The sequence below is a fragment of the Carica papaya genome, chromosome 5 (genome assembly GCF_054855325.1).
Source record: "Carica papaya isolate Zhongbai chromosome 5, ASM5485532v1, whole genome shotgun sequence".
Classification (NCBI taxonomy): domain Eukaryota; kingdom Viridiplantae; phylum Streptophyta; class Magnoliopsida; order Brassicales; family Caricaceae; genus Carica; species Carica papaya.
In genome coordinates, this window is record NC_142313.1 from 29,832,538 (window position 1) to 29,848,209 (window position 15,672).

The 15,672-nt window shown below is 46.4% G+C and overlaps 2 non-coding genes and 30 pseudogenes across 2 annotated transcripts; all 32 read right to left on the reverse strand.

Moving 5' to 3' along the window:
* Positions 1–28: 28 nt before the first annotated feature.
* On the reverse strand, positions 29–147 carry LOC148261640 (5S ribosomal RNA; annotated as a pseudogene).
* Positions 148–355: 208 nt separating this feature from the next.
* On the reverse strand, positions 356–474 carry LOC148261641 (5S ribosomal RNA; annotated as a pseudogene).
* Positions 475–679: 205 nt separating this feature from the next.
* LOC148261642 (5S ribosomal RNA) lies at positions 680–797 on the reverse strand (annotated as a pseudogene).
* A 561-nt stretch (positions 798–1,358) lies between these two features.
* LOC148261643 (5S ribosomal RNA) lies at positions 1,359–1,477 on the reverse strand. Its single transcript, XR_015819938.1, has one exon. It is a non-coding gene; the product is annotated as a 5S ribosomal RNA (ribosomal RNA).
* A 201-nt stretch (positions 1,478–1,678) lies between these two features.
* LOC148261644 (5S ribosomal RNA) lies at positions 1,679–1,797 on the reverse strand (annotated as a pseudogene).
* A 553-nt stretch (positions 1,798–2,350) lies between these two features.
* Positions 2,351–2,469, reverse strand: LOC148261645 (5S ribosomal RNA; annotated as a pseudogene).
* A 209-nt stretch (positions 2,470–2,678) lies between these two features.
* On the reverse strand, positions 2,679–2,797 carry LOC148261646 (5S ribosomal RNA; annotated as a pseudogene).
* A 204-nt stretch (positions 2,798–3,001) lies between these two features.
* Positions 3,002–3,120, reverse strand: LOC148261647 (5S ribosomal RNA; annotated as a pseudogene).
* A 1,238-nt stretch (positions 3,121–4,358) lies between these two features.
* On the reverse strand, positions 4,359–4,477 carry LOC148261648 (5S ribosomal RNA). Its single transcript, XR_015820037.1, has one exon. It is a non-coding gene; the product is annotated as a 5S ribosomal RNA (ribosomal RNA).
* A 209-nt stretch (positions 4,478–4,686) lies between these two features.
* LOC148261649 (5S ribosomal RNA) lies at positions 4,687–4,805 on the reverse strand (annotated as a pseudogene).
* A 203-nt stretch (positions 4,806–5,008) lies between these two features.
* On the reverse strand, positions 5,009–5,126 carry LOC148261650 (5S ribosomal RNA; annotated as a pseudogene).
* Positions 5,127–5,335: 209 nt separating this feature from the next.
* LOC148261651 (5S ribosomal RNA) lies at positions 5,336–5,454 on the reverse strand (annotated as a pseudogene).
* Positions 5,455–5,657: 203 nt separating this feature from the next.
* On the reverse strand, positions 5,658–5,776 carry LOC148261652 (5S ribosomal RNA; annotated as a pseudogene).
* Positions 5,777–6,365: 589 nt separating this feature from the next.
* LOC148261653 (5S ribosomal RNA) lies at positions 6,366–6,484 on the reverse strand (annotated as a pseudogene).
* Positions 6,485–6,689: 205 nt separating this feature from the next.
* LOC148261654 (5S ribosomal RNA) lies at positions 6,690–6,808 on the reverse strand (annotated as a pseudogene).
* A 205-nt stretch (positions 6,809–7,013) lies between these two features.
* Positions 7,014–7,132, reverse strand: LOC148261655 (5S ribosomal RNA; annotated as a pseudogene).
* An 881-nt stretch (positions 7,133–8,013) lies between these two features.
* On the reverse strand, positions 8,014–8,132 carry LOC148261656 (5S ribosomal RNA; annotated as a pseudogene).
* A 206-nt stretch (positions 8,133–8,338) lies between these two features.
* LOC148261657 (5S ribosomal RNA) lies at positions 8,339–8,457 on the reverse strand (annotated as a pseudogene).
* Positions 8,458–8,666: 209 nt separating this feature from the next.
* LOC148261658 (5S ribosomal RNA) lies at positions 8,667–8,785 on the reverse strand (annotated as a pseudogene).
* An 879-nt stretch (positions 8,786–9,664) lies between these two features.
* Positions 9,665–9,783, reverse strand: LOC148261659 (5S ribosomal RNA; annotated as a pseudogene).
* Positions 9,784–10,341: 558 nt separating this feature from the next.
* LOC148261660 (5S ribosomal RNA) lies at positions 10,342–10,460 on the reverse strand (annotated as a pseudogene).
* Positions 10,461–11,022: 562 nt separating this feature from the next.
* Positions 11,023–11,141, reverse strand: LOC148261661 (5S ribosomal RNA; annotated as a pseudogene).
* A 211-nt stretch (positions 11,142–11,352) lies between these two features.
* Positions 11,353–11,471, reverse strand: LOC148261662 (5S ribosomal RNA; annotated as a pseudogene).
* A 205-nt stretch (positions 11,472–11,676) lies between these two features.
* On the reverse strand, positions 11,677–11,795 carry LOC148261663 (5S ribosomal RNA; annotated as a pseudogene).
* Positions 11,796–12,030: 235 nt separating this feature from the next.
* Positions 12,031–12,149, reverse strand: LOC148261664 (5S ribosomal RNA; annotated as a pseudogene).
* A 204-nt stretch (positions 12,150–12,353) lies between these two features.
* LOC148261665 (5S ribosomal RNA) lies at positions 12,354–12,472 on the reverse strand (annotated as a pseudogene).
* A 561-nt stretch (positions 12,473–13,033) lies between these two features.
* LOC148261666 (5S ribosomal RNA) lies at positions 13,034–13,152 on the reverse strand (annotated as a pseudogene).
* Positions 13,153–14,069: 917 nt separating this feature from the next.
* Positions 14,070–14,188, reverse strand: LOC148261667 (5S ribosomal RNA; annotated as a pseudogene).
* A 209-nt stretch (positions 14,189–14,397) lies between these two features.
* Positions 14,398–14,516, reverse strand: LOC148261668 (5S ribosomal RNA; annotated as a pseudogene).
* Positions 14,517–14,720: 204 nt separating this feature from the next.
* LOC148261669 (5S ribosomal RNA) lies at positions 14,721–14,839 on the reverse strand (annotated as a pseudogene).
* Positions 14,840–15,044: 205 nt separating this feature from the next.
* On the reverse strand, positions 15,045–15,163 carry LOC148261670 (5S ribosomal RNA; annotated as a pseudogene).
* A 205-nt stretch (positions 15,164–15,368) lies between these two features.
* On the reverse strand, positions 15,369–15,487 carry LOC148261671 (5S ribosomal RNA; annotated as a pseudogene).
* Between the last annotated feature and the right edge of the window lie 185 nt (positions 15,488–15,672).

Sequence of the window (15,672 nt, forward strand, 5' to 3'; positions counted from 1 at the left end):
AACGTCGAACAACCCATCCGAAAAAAAATAGGTGCAACACGAGGGCTTCCCAGGTGGTCACCGATCCGAGTACTACTCTCACCCAAGCACACTTAGCTGCGGAGTTCTGATGGGATCCGGGACTGTAGTGCTGGTATGATCGCACCTGTTTAAATTCGCGCTCCAAATACATACACTCATTCTCCTTTCTTCTCCCTCCCGTCATTTGTCTCCTTCTGCGTGCGCACTGCACCTCTCGTTCTCGTTCAAATATCAAGTAAAATGCCACGGCACCGTGACTCACATTTGTGAATAAATCTGCGGACCATAATTAAAGTCGCGCGTAACGTCGAACGGCACATCTGAAAAAAGAAAATGGGTGCAACACGAGAACTTCCCTGGAGGTAACCCATCATTGTACTACTTTCGCCAAAGCACACTTAACTGCGTAGTTCTGATGGGATCCGGTGCATTTGTGCTGGTGTGACCGCACCTGTTTAATTTCGAGCTGAAAATACATACACTCCTTCTTCCCTCCCCCCCTCTCATCATTTGTTTCCTTGTGCGTTCACACTGCACCTCTCCTTCTCGTTCGAATATCGATTAAAATGCCTCTGATTCTTGACTCACATTTGCGTATAAACCAGCGGAACATAGTTCCAGTCGCGCGTAACGTCAAACGACCCATCTGAAAAAAAAATTGTTGCGATACGAGGACTTCCCAAGAGGTCACCCATCCAAGTACTACTCTCGCCCAAGCACACTTAACTGCAGAGTTCTGATGGGATCTAGTGCATTAGTGCTGGTATGATGCCACTTGTTTAATTTTGCGCTTCAAATACATACACTCCTTCTCTTTTCTTCCTCCTCCCATCATTTGTTTCCTTGTGCGTGCAAACTGCACCTCCCGTACTCGTTCTAATATCAAGTAAAATGTCACGGCGTCGTGACTCACATTTGCGAATAAACCTGCGGACCATAAATCAAGTCGCGCGTAACGTCGAAAGAATCATCTTCAAAAAGATGGGTGCAACACGAGGACCTCCCTAGAAAATGGGTGAAATATAAGGACTTCGCAGGAGATCACCCATCCGAGTACTTTTCTCGCCCAATCACCCTTAACTGCGGAGTTCTGATAGAATCCGTTGCATTAGTGCTGGTATGATCCCTCATGTTTCATTCTACACTGCAAATACATACACTCTTTCTCCTCCCATCCCCCCTCCCGTCATTTGTTTCCTTGTGCGAGCACTCTGCATCTCTCTTTCTCGTTCTAATATCAAGTAATATGCCCCGGCACCGTGACTCACCTTTGCAAATCAACCAGCGGTTTATAATTCCATTCGCGCGTAACGTCGAACAACCCATCCGAGAAAAAAAAGGTGCAACACGAGGGCTTCCCAAGTGGTCACCCATCCGAGTACTACTCTCGCCCAAGCACACCTAACTGCGGAGTTCTGATGGGATCCGGGGCTTTAGTGCTGGTATGATCGCACCTGTTTAATTCCGCGCTTTAAATACATACACTCCTCCTTTCTTCCCCCTTCGTCATTTGTTTCCTTGTGCGTTCACACTTCATCTCTCCTTCTCGTTCTAATATCGATTAAAATGCCTCTGCTTCTTGACTCACATTTGCGTATAAACCAGCGGACCGTAGTTCCAGATGCGCGTAACGTCGAACGACCCGTCTGAAAAAAAATTGGTGCGACACGAGGACTTGCCAGGAGGTCACCCATCCGAGTACTAATATCGCCCAAGCACACTTAACTGCGGAGTTCTGATGGGATCCGGTGCATTAGTGCTGGTATGATCGCACTTGTTTAATTTCGTGCTGCAAATACATAAACTCATTCCCCTTTCTTCCCCCTCCCGTCATTTGTTTCCTTGTGCGTGCGCACTGTACCTCCCGTTCTCGTTCTAATATCAAGTAAAATGCTACTGCGCCGTGACTCACATTTGCGAATAAACCTTAGGACCATAAATCAAGTCGCGCGTAACGTCGAAAGAATCATCTGCAAAAAAATGGGTGCAACACGAGAACAAGAAAATGGGTGAAATATAAGGACTTCGCAGGAGGTAACCCATGCTAGTACTACTCTCGCCCAAGCACCCTTACCTACGGAGTTCTGATAGAATCCATTGCATTAGTGTGGTATGATCGCACCTGTTTCATTTCGCGCTGAAAATACATACACTCCTTCTCCTTCCCTCCCCCTCTCATCAATTGTTTCCTTGTGCGTTCACACTGCACCTCTCCTTCTCGTTCTAATATCGATTAAAATGCCCCTGCTTCTTGACTCACATTTGCGTATAAACCAGCGGACCCTAGTTTCAGTCGCGCGTAGCGTCGAACGACCCGTCTGAAAAAAAATTGGTGCGATACGAGGACTTCCCAGGAGGTCACCCATCCGAGTACTACTCTCGCACAAGCAAACTTAACTGCGGAGTTCTGATGGGATCCGGTGCATTAGTGCCGGTATGATCGCACCCGTTTAATTTCGCGCTGCAAATACATAAACTCCTTCTCCTTTTTTCCCCCTCCCGTCATTTGTTTCCTTGTGCGTGCGCACTGTACCTCTCGTTCTCGTTCAAATATCAAGTAAAATGCCACGGCGTCGTGACTCACATTTGTGAATAAATCTGCGGACCATAATTAAAGTCGCGCGTAACGTCGAACGGCACATCTGAAAAAAAGAAAATGGGTGCAACACGAGAACTTCCTAGGAGGTAACCCATCATTGTACTACTTTCGCCAAAGCACACTTAACTGCGTAGTTCTGATGGGATCCGGTGCATTTGTGCTGGTGTGACCGCACCTGTTTAATTTCGTGCTGAAAATACATACACTCCTTCTTCCCTCCCCCCCTCCCATCATTTGTTTCCTTGTGCGTTCACACTACACATCTCATTCTCGTTCTAATATCGATTAAAATGCCCCTGCTTCTTGACTCACATTTGCGTATAAACCAGCGGACCCTAGTTCCAGACGCGCGTAACGTTGAACGACCCGTCTGAAAAAAAATTGGTGCGACACGAGGACTTCCGATGAGGTCACCCATCCGAGTACTAATCTCGCCCAAGCACACTTCATGGCGGAGTTCTGATGGGATCCGGTGCATTAGTGTTGGTATGATCGCACTTGTTTAATTTTGCGCTGCAAATAGATAAACTCATTCTCCTTTCTTCCCCCTCCTGTAATTTTTTTCCTTGTGCGTGCGCACTGCACCTCCCGTTCTCGTTCTAATATCAAGTAAAATGTTACAGCGCCGTGACTCACATTTGCGAATAAACCTGAGGACCATAATTCAAGTCGTGCGTAACGTCGAAAGAATCATCTGCAAAAAAATGGGTGCAACACGAGGACTTCACAAGAAAATTGGTGAAATATAAGGACTTCGCAGGAGGTAACCCATGGTAGTACTACTGTCGCCCAAGCATCCTTACCTACGGAGTTCTGATAGAATCTGTTGCATTTGTGCTGGTATGATGCCACTTGTTTAATTTTGCGCTTCAAATACATACACTCCTTCTCTTTTGTTCTTCCTCCCGTCATTTGTTTCCTTGTGCGTACGCACTGCACCTCTCGTACTCATTCTAATATCAAGTAAAATGCCACGGCGCCGTGACTCACATTTGCGAATAAACCTGTAGACCATAAATCAAGTCGCGCGTAACGTCGAAAGAATCATCTGCAAAAAGATGGGTGCAACACGAGAACCTCCCAAGAAAATGGGTGAAATATAAGGACTTCGCAGGAGGTCACCCATCCGAGTACATTTCTCGCCCAAGCACCCTTAACTGCAGAGTTTTGATAGAATCCGTTGCATTAGTGCTGGTATGATCCCTCATGTTTCATTCTGCACTGCAAATAGATACACTCTTTCTCCTCCCATCCCCCCTCCCGTCATTTGTTTCCTTGTGCGTGCACTCTGCATCTCTCTTTCTCGTTTTAATATCAAGTAATATGCCCCGGCACCGTGACTCACCTTTGCAAATGAACCAGCGGTTTATAATTCTATTCGCGCGTAATGTCAAACAACCCATCCGAAAAAAAATAGGTGCAACACGAGGGCTTCCCAAGTGGTCACATATCCGAGTGCTACTCTCGCCCAAGCACACTTAACTGCGGAGTTCTGATAGAATCCGTTGCATTAGTGCTGGTATGATCGAACCTGTTTAATTTCGCGCTGCAAATACATACACTCCTTCTCCTTTCTTCCCCCTCCCGTCATTTGTTTCCTTGTGCGTTCACACTTCACCTCTTATTCTCGTTCTAATATCGATTAAAATGCCCCTGCTTCTTGACTCACATTTGCGTATAAACCAGCGGACCCTAGTTCCAAATGCGCGTAACGTCAAACGACCCGTCTGAAAAAAAATTGGTGCGACACGAGGACTTCTCAGGAGGTCACCCATCCGAGTACTAATCTCGCCCAAGCACAGTTAACTGCAGAGTTCTGATGGGATCTGGTGCATTAGTGCTGGTATGATCGCACCTGTTTAATTTCGCGCTGCAAATACATAAACTCATTCCCCTTTCTTCCCCCTCCCATCATTTGTTTCCTTGTGCGTGCGCACTGCACCTCTCGTTCTTGTTCAAATATCAAGTAAAATGCCACGGCGCCGTGACTCACATTTGCGAATAAATCTGCGGACCATAATTGAAGTCGCGCGTAACGTCGAACGGCACATCTGAAAAAAAAAAAATGGGTGCAATGCGAGAACTTCCCATGAGGTAACCCATCATTGTACTACTTTCGCCAAAGCACACTTAACCGCGGAGTTCTGATGGGATCCGGTGCATTTATGCTGGTGTGACCGCATCTGTTTAATTTCATTCTGAAAATACATACACTCCTTCTTCCCTCCCCCCTCCCATCATTTTTTTCCTTGTGCGTTCACACTGCACCTCTCCTTCTCGTTCTAATATCGATTAAAATGCCCCTAATTCTTGACTCACATTTGCGTATAAACCAGCAGACCATAGTTCTAGTCGCGCGTAATGTCGAACGACCCATCTGAAAAAAAGTTGTTGCGATACGAGGACTTCCCAAGAGGTCACCCATCCGACTACTACTCTCGCCCAAGCACACTTAACTGCAGAATTCTGATGGGATCCAATGCATTAGTGCTGGTATGATGCCACTAGTTTAATTTTGCGCTTCAAATACATACACTTCTTCTCTTTTCTTCCTCATCCCGTCATTTTTTCCTTGTGCGTCTGCACTGCACCTCCCGTTCTCGTTCAAATATCAAGTAAAATGCAACGGCGCCGTGACTCACATTTGCGAATAAATCTGCGGACCATAATTAAAGTAGCGCGTAACGTCGAACGGCACATCTGAAAAAAAGAAAATGGGTGCAACACGAGAACTTTCCAGGAGGTAACCCATCATTGTACTACTTTCGCCAAAGCACACTTAACTGTGGAGTTCTGAAGGGATCCGGTACATTTGTGCTGGTGTGACCGCACCTGTTTAATTTTGTGCTGAAAATACATACACTCCTTCTTCCCTCCCCCCTCCCATCATTTTTTTCCTTGTGCGTTCACACTGCACCTCTTTTTCTCGTTCTAAAATCGATTAAAATGCCCCTTTTTCTTGACTCACATTTGCGTATAAACCAGTGGACCATAGTTCCAGTCGCGCGTAACGTCGAATGACCCATCTGAAAAAAAATTGTTGCGATACGAGGACTTCCCAAGAGGTCACCCATCCGAGCACTACTCTCGCCCAAGCACACTAAACTGCAGAGTTCTGATGGGATCCAGTGCATTAGTGCTGGTATGATCCCACTTGTTTAATTTTGCGCTTCAAATACATACACTCATTCTCTTTTCTTCCTCCTCCCGTCATTTGTTTCCTTGTGGGTGCGCACTGCACCTCCCGTACTCGTTCTAATATCAAGTAAAATACCACGGTGCCGTGACTCACATTTGCGAATAAACCTACGGACCATAAATCAAGTCGCGCGTAACGTCGAAAGAATCATCTGCAAAAAGATGGGTGCAACACGATGACCTCCCAAGAAAATGGGTGAAATATAAGGACTTCGCAGGAGGTCACCCATCCGAGCACTAATCTCGCTTGAGCACACATAACTGCGGAGTTCTGATGGGATCCGGTGCATTAGTGCTGGTATGATCGCACCTGTTTAATTTCGTGCTGCAAATACATAAACTCATTCCCCTTTCTTCCCCCTCCCGTCATTTGTTTCCTTGTGCGTGCGCACTGCACCTCCCGTTCTCGTTCTAATATCAAGTAAAATTCTACAGCGTCGTGACTCACATTTGCGAATAAACCTGAGGACCATAATTCAAGTCGCGCGTAACGTCGAAAGAATCATCTGCAAAAAAATGGGTGCAACACGAGGACTTCACAAGAAAATGGGTGAAATATAAGGACTTCGCAGGAGGTAACCCATGCTAGTACTACTCTCACCCAAGCACCCTTACCTACGGAGTTCTGATAGAATCCGTTGCATTAGTGCTGGTATGATCGCACCTGTTTCATTTCGTGCTGAAAATACATATACTCCTTCTCCTTCCCTCCCCCTTCCATCAATTGTTTCCTTGTGCGTTCACACTGCACCTCTCCTTCTCGTTCTAATATCGATTAAAATGCCCCTGCTTCTTGACTCACATTTGCGTATAAACCAGCGGACCCCAGTTCCAGTCGCGCGTAACGTCAAACGACCCGTCTGAAAAAAAATTGGTGCGACACGAGGACTTCCCAAGAGGTCACCCATCTGAGTACTACTCTCGCCCAAGCACACTTAAATGCGGAGTTATGATGGGATCCGGTGCATTAGTGGTGGTATGATCGCATGCGTTTAATTCCGCGCTGCAAATACATAAACTCCTTCTCCTTTCTTCCCCCTCCCGTCATATGTTTCTTTGTGCGTGCGTTCTGCATCTCTCTTTCTCGTTCTAATATCAAGTAATATGCCCCGGCACCGTGACTCACCTTTGCAAATGAACCAGCAGTTTATAATTCCATTCGCGCGTAACGTCGAACAACCCATCCGAAAAAAAATAGGTGCAACACGAGGGCTTACCAGGTGGTCACCCATCCGAGTACTACTCTCGCCCAAGCACACTTAACTGCGGAGTTCTGATGGGATCCGGAGCTTTAGTGCTGGTATGATAGCACCTGTTTAATTTCGCGCTGCAAATACATACACTCCTTCTCTTTTCTTCCCCTCCCGTCATTTGTTTCCTTGTGCGTTTACACTTCACCTTTCATTCTCGTTCTAATATCGATTGAAATGCCCCTGCTTCTTGACTCACATTTGCGTATAAACCAGCGGACCCTAGTTCCAGACGCTCGTAACGTCGAACGACCCGTCTGAAAAAAAATTGGTTCGACACGAGGACTTCCCAGTAGGTCAACAATCCGAGTACTAATCTCGCCAAGCACACTTAACTGCGGAGTTCTGATGGGACCTGGGGCTTTAGTGCTGGTATGATCGCACCTGTTTAGTTTCGCACTGCAAATACATACACTCCTTCTCCTTTCTTCCCCCTCCCGTCATTTGTTTCCTTGTGCGTTCACACTTCACCTCTCATTCTCGTTCTAATATCGATTAAAATGCCCCTGCTTCTTGACTCACATTTGCGTATAAACCAGCGGACCCAAGTTCCAGACTTGCGTAACGTCGAACGACCCGTCTGAAAAAAAATTGGTGCGACACGAGGACTTCACAAGAAAATGGGTGAAATATAAGGACTTCGCAGGAGGTAACCCATGCTAGTACTACTCTCGCTCAAGCACCCTTACCTACGGAGTTCTGATAGAATCCGTTGCATTAGTGCTGGTATGATCGCACCTGTTTCATTTCGTGCTGAAAATGCAAACAATCCTTCTCCTTCCCTCCCCCTCCCATCAATTGTTTCCTTGTGCGTTCACACTGCACCTCTCCTTCTCGTTCTAATATCGATTAAAATGCCCCTACTTTTTGACTCACATTTGCGTATAAACCAGCGGACCCTAGTTCCAGTCGCGCGTAACGTCGAACGACCCGTGTGAAAAACAATTGGTGCGACACGAGGACTTCCCAGGAGGTCAACCATCCGAGTACTACTCTCGCCCAAGCACACTTAACTACGGAGTTCTGAAGGGATCCAGGTCTTTAGTGTTGGTATGATCGCACCAGTTTAGTTTCGAGCTGCAAATACATACACTCCTTCTCTTTTCTTCCCCCTCCCGTCATTTGTTTCTTTCTGCGTGCACTCTGCATCTCTCTTTCTCATTCTAATATCGATTAAAATGCCCCTTCTTCTTGATTCACATTTGCGTATAAACCAGTGGACCCTAGTTCCAGTCGCGCCTAACGTCGAACGACCCGTCTGAAAAAATAATTAGTGCGACACGAGGACTTCCCACGAGGTCTCCAATCCGAGTACTACTCTCGCCCAAGCACACTTAACTACGGAGTTCTGATGGGATCCGGTGCATTAGTGATGGTATGATCGCACCAGTTTAATTTCGCGCTGCAAATACATAAACTCCTTCTCCTTTCTTCCCCCTCCCGTCATTTGTTTCCTTGTGCGTGCGCACTGCACCTCTCGTTCTCGTTCAAATATCAGGTAAAATGCCACGGCGCCGTGACTCACATTTGCGAATAAATCTGCGGACCATAATTAAAGTCGCGCGTAACGTCGAACGACACATCTGAAAAAAAGAAAATGGGTGCAACACGAGAACCTCCCAGGAGGTACCCCATCATTGTACTACTTTCGCCAAAGCACACTTAACTGCGGAGTTCTGATGGGATCCGGTGCATTTGTGCTGGTGTGACCGCACCTGTTTAATTTCGTGCTGAAAATACATACACTCCTTCCCTCCCCCCTCCCATCATTTGTTTCCTTGTGTGTTCACACTGCACCTCTCCTTCTCGTTCTAATATCGATTAAAATCCCCCTGATTCTTGACTCACATTTGCGTATAAACCAGCAGACCATAGTTCCAGTAGCGCGTAACGTCGAACGACATATCTGAAAAAAAATTGTTGCGATACGAGGACTTCCCAAGAGGTCATGCATCCGAGTACTACTCTCGCCCAAGCACACTTAACTGCAGAGTTCTGATGGGATCAAGTGCATTAGTGCTGGTATGATTCCACTTGTTTAATTTTGCGCTTCAAATACATACACTCATTCTCTTTTCTTCCTCCTCCCGTCATTTGTTTCCTTTTGCGTGCGGACTGCACCTCCCGTTCTCGTTCTAATATCAAGTAAAATGCCACGACGCCGTGACTCACATTTGCGAATAAACCTGCGGACTATAAATCAAGTCGCGCGTAACGTCGAAAGAATCATCTGCAAAAAGATGGGTGCAACACGAGGACCTCCCAAGAAAATGGGTGAAATATAAGGACTTCGCAGGAGGTCACCCATCCGAGTACTTTTCTCGCCCAAGCACCCTTAACTGCGGAGTTCTGGTAGAATCCGTTGCATTAATGCTGGCATGATCCCTCATGTATCATTCTGCACTGCAAATACATACACTCTGTCTCCTTCCATCCCCCCTCCCGTCATTTGTTTCCTTGTGCGTGCACTCTGTATCTCTCTTTCTCGTTCTAATATCAAGAAATATGCCCCGGCACCGTGATTCACCTTTGCAAATTAACCAGCGGTTTATAATTCCATTCGCGCGTAACGTCGAACAACCCATCCGAAAATATATAGGTGCAACACGAGGGCTTCCCAGGTGGTCACCCATCCGAGTACTACTCTCGCCCAAGCACACTTAACTGCAGAGTTTTGATGGGATCCGGAGCTTTAGTGCTGGTATGATCGCACCTGTTTAATTTTGCGCTGCAAATACATACACTCCTTCTCCTTTCTTCCCTCTCCCGTCATTTGTTTCCTTGTGCGTTCACATTTCACCTCTCGTTCTCGTTCTAATATCGATTAAAATGCCCCTGCTTCTTGACTCACATTTGCGTATAAACCAGCGGACCCTAGTTCCAGACGCGCGTAATGTCGAACAACCCGTCTGAAAAAAAATTGGTGCGACACTAGGATTTCACAAGAAAATGGGTGAAATATAAGGACTTCGCAGGAGGTAACCCATGCTAGTGCTACTCTCGCCCAAACACCCTTACCTACGGAGTTCTGATAGAATCCATTGCATTAGTGTTGGTATGATTGTACCTGTTTCATTTCGTGCTGAAAATAGATATACTCCTTCTCCTTCCCTCCCCCTCCCATCAATTGTTTCCTTGTGCGTTCACACTGCACCTCTCCTTCTCCTTCTAATATCGATTAAAATGCCTTGCTTTTTGACTCACATTTGTGTATAAACCAGCGGACCCTAGTTCCAGTCGCGCGTAACGTCGAACGACCCGTCTGAAAAAAAATTGGTGCGACACGAGGACTTCCCAGGAGGTCACCCATTCGAGTACTAATCTCGCCCAAGCACACTTAACTGCGGAGTTCTGATGGGATCTGGTGCATTAGTGCTGGTATGATCGCATCCGTTTAATTCCGCGCTGCAAATACATAAACTCTTTCTCCTTTCTTCCCCCTCCCGTCATTTGTTTCCTTGTGCGTGCGCACTGCACCTCTCGTGCTCGTTCTAATATCAAGTAAAATGCTACGGTACCGTGACTCACATTTGCGAATAAACCTGAGGACCATAATTCAAGTCGCGCGTATCGTCGAAAGAATCATCTGCAAAAAAATGGGTGCAACACGAGGACTTCCTAAGAAAATGGGTGAAATATAAGGACTTCGCAGGAAGTCACCAATCCTAGTGCTACTCTCGCCCAAGCACCCTTAACTTGCAGAGTTCTGATAGAATCCGTTGCATTGGTGCTGGTATTATTGCTCATGTTTCATTCTGCGCTGCAAATACGTACACTTTTTCTCCCTCCATCCCCCCTCCCATCATTTGTTTCCTTGCGTGTGCACTCTGCATCCCTCTTTCTCGTTCTAATATCGATTAAAATGCCCCTGCTTCTTGACGCACATTTGCGTATAAACCAGTGGACCCTAGTTGCTGTCGCGCGTAACGTCGAACGACCCGTCTGAAAAAAAAATTAGTACGACACGAGCACTTCCCAAGAGGTCACCCATCCGAGTACTACTCTCGCCCAAGCACACTTAATTGCGGAGTTCTGATGGGATCCGGTGCATTAGTGCTAGTATAATCGCACTTGTTTAATTTCGCGCTACAAATACATAAACTCCTTCTCCGTTCTTCCCCCCCCCCCCGTCATTTGTTTCCTTGTGCGTGCGCACTGCACCTCTCGTTCTCGTTCAAATATCAAGTAAAAGGCCACGGCGCCGTGACTCACATTTGCGAATAAATCTGCGGACCATAATTCAAGTCGCGCGTAACGTCGAACGGCACATCTGAAAAAAAAAAATGGGTGCAACACGAGAACTTCCCAGGAGGTAACCCATCATTGTACTACTTTCGCCAAAGCACACTTAACTGCGGAGTTCTGATGGGATCCGGTGCATTTGTGCTGGTGTGACCGCACCTGTTTAATTTCGTGCTGAAAATGCATACACTCCTTCTTCCCTCCCCCCTCCCGTCATTTGTTTTCTTGTGCGTGCACTCTGCATCTCTCCTTCTCGTTCTAATATCGATTAAAATGCCTCTGCTTCTTGACTCACATGTGCGTGTAAACCAGTGGACCCTAGTTCCAGTCGCGCGTAACGTCGGTCGACCCGTCTGAAAAAAAAGATTAGTGCGACACGAGGACTTCCCAGGAGGTCACCCATCCTAGTACTAATCTCGCCCATGCACACTTCATTACGGAGTTTTGATGGGATCCGGTGCATTAGTGCTGGTATGATCGCACCTGTTTAATTTTGCGCTGCAAATACATAAACTCATTCCCCTTTCTTCCCTCTCCCGTCATTTGTTTCCTTGTGCGTGCGCACTTCACCTCCCGCTCTCGTTCTAATATCAAGTAAAATGCTACAGTGCCTTGACTCACATTTGCGAATAAACCTGAGGACCATAATTCAAGTCGTGCGTAACGTCGAAAGAATCATCTGCAAAAAAATGGGTGCAACAGGAGGACTTCACAAGAAAATGGGTGCAACACGAGAACTTTCCAGGAGGCAACCCATCATTGTACTACTTTCGCCAAAGCACACTTAACTGCGGAATTCTGATGGGATCCGGTGCATTTGTGCTGGTGTGACCGCACCTGTTTAATTTCGTGCTGAAAATACATACACTCCTTCTTCCCTACCCCCCTCCCATCATTTGTTTCCTTGTGCGTTCACACTGCACCTCTCCTTATCGTTCTAATATCGATTAAAATGCCCCTGATTCTTGACTCACATTTGCGTATAAACCAGCGGACCCTAGTTCCAGTCGCGCGTAACGTCGAACGACCCCTCTGAAAAAAAATTGTTGCGATACGAGGACTTCCCAAGAGGTCACACATCCGAGTACTACTCTCGCCCAAGCACACTTCACTGCGGAGTTCTGATGGGATCCGGTGCATTAGTGCTGGTATGATCGCACCTGTTTAATTTTGCTATGCAAATACATAAACTCATTCCCCTTTCTTCCCCCTCTCGTCATTTGTTTCCTTGTGCGTGCGCACTGCACCTCCCGTTCTCGTTCTAATATCAAGTAAAATGCTACAGCGCTGTGACTCACATTTGCGAATAAACCTGAGGACCATAATTCAAGTTGCACGTAACGTTGAAAGAATCATCTGCAAAAAAATGGGTGCAACACGAGAACTTCACAAGAAAATGGGTGGAATATAAGGACTTTGCAAGAGCTAACCCATGCTAGTACTACTCTCGCCCAAACACCCTTACCTACGGAGTTCTGATAGAATCCGATGCATTAGTGCTGGTATGATCGCAGCTGTTTCATTTCGTGCTGAAAATGCATACACTCTTTCTCCTTCCCTCCCCCTCTCATCATTTGTTTCCTTGTGCGTGCACTCTGCATCTCTCATTCTTGTTCTAATATCGATTAAAATGCCCCTGCTTCTTGACTCACATTTGCGTATAAACTAGTGGACCCTAGTTGCAGTCGCGCATAACGTCGAACGACCCGTCTGAAAAGAAAAATTAGTGCGACACGAGGACTTCCCAGGAGGTCACCCATCCGAGTACTACTCTCGCCCAAGCACACTTAATTGCGGAGTTCTAATGGGATCCGGTGCATTAGTGCTGGTATGATCACACCTGTTTAAATTTGCGCTGCAAATACATAAACTCCTTCTCCTTTCTTCCCCCTCCCGTCATTTGTTTCCTTGTGCGTGCGCACTGCACCTCCCTTGCTCGTTCTAATATCAAGTAAAATGCTACGGTGCCGTGACGCACATTTGCGAATAAACCTGAGGACCATAATTCAAGTCGCGCGTAACGTCGAAAGAATCATCTGCAAAAAATGGGTGCAACACGAGGACTTCCTAAGAAAATGGGTGAAATATAAGGACTTCGCAGGAGGTAACTCATCCTAGAGCTACTCTCGCCCAAGCACCCTAAACTTGCGGAGTTCTGATAGAATCCGTTGCATTGGTGCTGGCATGATTGCTCATGTTTCATTCTGCGCTGCAAATACATACACTTTTTCTCCCTCCATCCCCCCTCCCGTCAATTGTTTCTTTGTGCGTTAACACTGCACCTCTCCTTCTCGTTCTAATATCGATTAAAATGCCCCTGCTTCTTGACTCACATTTGTGAATAAACCTGAGGACCATAATTCAAGTCGCGTGTAACGTCGAAAGAATCATCTGCAAAAAAATGGGTGCAACACGAGGACTTTACAAGAAAATGGGTGAAATATAAGGACTTCGCAGGAGGTAACCCATGCTAGTACTACTCTCGCCCAGGCACCCCTTACCTATGGAGTTCTGATAGAATCCGATATATTAGTGCTGGTATGATCGCACCTGTTTCATTTCGTGCTGAAAATACATACACTCTTTCTCCTTCCTTCCCCCTCCCGTCATTTGTTTCCTTGTGCGTGCACTCTGCATCTCTCTTTCTCGTTCTAATATCGATTAAAATGCCCTTGCTTCTTGACTCACATTTGCGTATAAACCAGTGGACCCTAGTTGCAGTCGCGCATAACGTCGAACGACCAGTCTGAAAAAAAAAATTAGTGCGACACGAGGACTTCCCAGGAGGTCACCGATCCTAGTATTACTCTCGCCCAAGCACACTTAACTGCAGAGTTCTAATGGGATCTGGTGCATAAGTGCTAGTATGATCGCACCTGTTTAATTTTGCGCTGCAAATACATAAACTCCTTCTCCTTTTTTCCCCCTCCCGTCATTTGTTTCCTTGTGCGTGCGCACTACACCTCACGTTCTCGTTCAAATATCAAGTAAAATGCCACGGTGCCGTGACTCACATTTGCGAATAAATCTGCAGACCATAATTAAAGTCGCGCGTAACGTCGAACGGCACATCTGAAAAAAAGAAAATGGGTGCAACACGAGAACTTCCCAGGAGGTAACCCATCATTGTACTACTTTCGCCAAAGCACACTTAACTGCGGAGTTCTGATGGGATCCGGTGTATTTGTGCTGGTGTGACCGCACCTGTTTAATTTCGTGCTGAAAATACATACACTCCTTCTTCCCTACCCCCCTCCCATCATTTGTTTCCTTGTGCGTTCACACTGCACCTCTCCTTCTCGTTCTAATATCGATTAAAATGCCCCTGATTCTTGACTCACATTTGCGTATAAACCAGCGGACCATAGTTCCAATCGCGCGTAACGTTGAACGATCCCTCTGAAAAAAAATTATTGCGATACGAGGACTTCCCAAGAGGTCACACATCCGAGTACTACTCTCGCCCAAGCACACTTCACTGCGGAGTTCTAATGGGATCCGGTGCATTAGTGCTGGTATGATCGCACCTGTTTAATTTTGCGCTGCAAATACATAAACTCATTCCCCTTTCTTCCCCCTCCCGTCATTTGTTTCCTTGTGCGTGCGCACTGCACCTCCCGTTCTCGTTCTAATATCAAGTAAAATGCTACAGCGCTGTGACTCACATTTGCGAATAAACCTGAGGACCATAATTCAAGTCGCACGTAACGTTGAAAGAATCATCTGCAAAAAAATGGGTGCAACACGAGGACTTCCCAAGTGGTCACCCATCCGAGTACTACTCTCACCCAAGCACACTTAACTGCGGAGTTATGATGGGATCTGTTGCATTAGTGCTGGTATGATTGCACCTGATTAATTTCGCTCTGCAAATACATAAACTCGTTCTCCTTTCTTCCCCCTCCCATCATTTGTTCACTTGTGCGTGCACTCTGCATCTCTCTTTCTCGTTCTAATATCAAGTAATATGCCCCGGCACCGTGACTCACCTTTGCAAATGAACCAGCGGTTTATAATTCCATTCGCGCCTAATGTCGAACAATCCATCCGAAAAAAAATAGGTGCAACACGAGGGCTTCCCAAGTGGTCACCCATCCGAGTACTACTCTCGCCCAAGCACACCTAACTACGGAGTTCTGATGGGATCCGAGGCTTTAGTGCTGGTATGATCGCACCCGTTTAATTTTGCGCTGCAAATACATATATTCCTTCTCCTTTCTTCCCCCTCCCGTCATTTGTTTCCTTGTGCGTTCACACTTCACCTCTCATTCTCGTTCTAATATCGATTAAAATGCCCCTGCTTCTTGACTCACATTTGCATATAAACCAGCGGACCCTAGTTCCAGACGCGCGTAATGTCGA